The sequence below is a fragment of the Cnephaeus nilssonii genome (assembly GCF_951640355.1).
Source record: "Cnephaeus nilssonii genome assembly, chromosome: 18".
NCBI lineage: Eukaryota > Metazoa > Chordata > Mammalia > Chiroptera > Vespertilionidae > Cnephaeus > Cnephaeus nilssonii.
In genome coordinates, this window is record NC_137089.1 from 11,302,710 (window position 1) to 11,305,411 (window position 2,702).

Sequence of the window (2,702 nt, forward strand, 5' to 3'; positions counted from 1 at the left end):
GAACCCGCCACCTCCTGGTGTGCGGGAGGATGCTCCAACCAACTGAGCAATACTGGCCAGGGCTCAAATAAACTTATAAGAATCCTCTACTAGTTTGGATGTATTATTGTTTTTTAAATATATTTTTATTGATTTCAGAGAGGGAGGAAGAGGGAGAGATAGAAACGTCAATGATGAGAGAGAATCATTGATCGGCTGCCTCCTGCACGCCCCCTGCTGGGGATCAAGCCTGCAACCCGGATTTGTGCCCTTGACTGGAATTGAACCCCGGGACCTTTCAGTCCGCAGACCCATGCTCCATCCACTGAGCCAAACCTGCTAGGGCTGGATGTGTTATTTTTATTTAACATCAATGTACACCCTGAGCCCGAAACCACTCTGGTGTACAGGATGATGCCCAAGCAACTGAGCCCCGCCGGCCATTCTTAACCAATATATACATTTGTATATGCATGGAAAATTCAAGTTTGGAAAGCTAATGATCAAACTTTTCTGTGGATGAAAGATGAGAAAAGTAGATGGTAAGAAGGGGATATTTACTCTTTATGTATTTCAGTAGTGCTTAAATTGTTTCACATTAAATTATTTTACAGCATGCATTAGTTAGGTGGGAAGCTCCTTTTTAATAATGTGGTTATTTTTATTAGATCTTGTGAAACATCAATTATATCTTAAAGCAGTATGGCTCTCAGATCACCTGATTCAGAATCACCTTGAATTCTGACTCCTGGGCCCCACCCAGGTCTGTAGAAGAAATCTCTGGATGTGGGGCCTTGGAATCTGAGTTTAATAAGCAGCCTTGGCCGAAGCCGGTTTGGCTCAGTGGATAGAGCGTCAGCCTGCGGACTGAAGGGTCCCGGGTTCGATTCCGGTCAGGGGCACGTACGTTGGTTGCGGGCACATCCCCAGTAGGGGGCGTGCAGGAGGCAGCTGATAGATGATTCTCTCTCATCGATATTTCTAACTCTCTCTCTCCCTTCCTCTCTGTAAAAAATCAATAAAATATATTTAAAAAAAAGAGAACCTGGCTTGATGTTTAAAAAAATAAATAAATAAGCAGCCTTGAAGGTGCTTATCAATACTAAAATTTGAGAAAGATAACTGAAGAATGAGATAGCCAAATTAGTTTTGAGGCATGCCTGCTTAGATAGAGATATAAACTAAAAAAATGATGCCTTACACTTTTATATTGAGCTCTTTATTTTTTAAGCTTTTTGATACTTCCAAAATAATCAGAATATTATCCCCATTTTAGAGAGTGAATGATTAAAGCACTAGCGATGACTTTCCGGAGATGATTTTCATCATGATACCACATTTCTGGTCCTTAGTGTATGTTTTTACTATACATTAAAGAAAGGGCCCTAACCGGTTTGGTTCAGTGGATAGAGCATCGGCCTGCGGACTGAAGGGTCCCAGGTTCGATTCCGGTCAAGGGCATGTACCTTGGTTGTGGGCACATCCGCAGTGGGGGGTGTGCAAGAGGCAGCTGATCGATGTTTCTCTTTCATTGATGTTTCTAACTCTCTATCCTTCTCTCTTCCACTCTGTAAAAAATCAATAAAAATTTAAAAAATAAAATAAAGGGTTAGTTACTTTCTCTCGGCGATCTTAGGGTGTTTTGTACTAGAAGCCAGAGAAGCCCAGCACACAGTGTGTATGAATCATGACCACAAAATGCTTGAGAATTCTTCCTAGGGAATCTTAACTGATTCTGCTGACTCTCTTTGGGACAGACTTAGAATCTTTGTTTTTCTATTTAATACCTGCATGACTTTGGGCAAATCTCAGTTTCTTCAGTTAAACTAGACTAACACTGTCTACCTCATAGGAGTGTGAGGGTCATAATAAACGTAAGAGTGTATAAAGCACCTAGCACAGAGCCCTGTACAGAATAAGTGTATAGTGTATGTTCCCTTCCTCAGTCTCACTGCTACCTCCCCAACCTCTCCATCTCAGCCACCTGCCCACAGCTGAAGTCATTCACATCACAAAACCTATACACTAGAGCAGTGGTCGGCAAACCGCGGCTTGAGAGCCACACGGCTCTTTGGCCCCTTGAGTGTTGCTCTTCCACAAAATACCACGTGAGGGCGCGCACATACAGTGTGATTGAAACTTCGTGGCCCATGCGCAGAAGTCAGTTTTTGGCCTGGGAGAATCTATTTTGAAGAAGTGGCGTTAGAACACTCAAGGGGCCGAAGAGCCGCATGCGGCTCGTGAGCCGCGGTTTGCCGACCACTGCACTAGAGGAAGAAACACTTGCCACGAGAGAATTGGCAGTCAAATCCTTTGGCTCATGAAGGTTTTGTAAATATTTTCACACTTATATTTATTAGAGCAGGAGTTGGCAAACTTTTTCTGAAAAGACCGAACAGTAAGTATCTTATGCCTTTTAAGCCATATGGTCTCTGTACAACTACCGGATTGTAGTGTTGCACAAAGCAGCCACAGACACTATAAATGAGTGAGTGTGGCTGTGTTCCAGTAAAACTTTATTTACAAAATCAGGCAGCTGTCCGGACTTGGTCATATGGGTGAGCCCCAATCCAGTATGACTGGTGTCCTTATGAGATGAGAGTAGGACACAGACACGCACGGCAGGAAGAACATGTGAAGACACACGGAGGAGACTGCCATCTACCAGCCAAGGAGAGAGGCCTCTGAATGAACTAACCCCACTGACACCTTGATTTTAGACT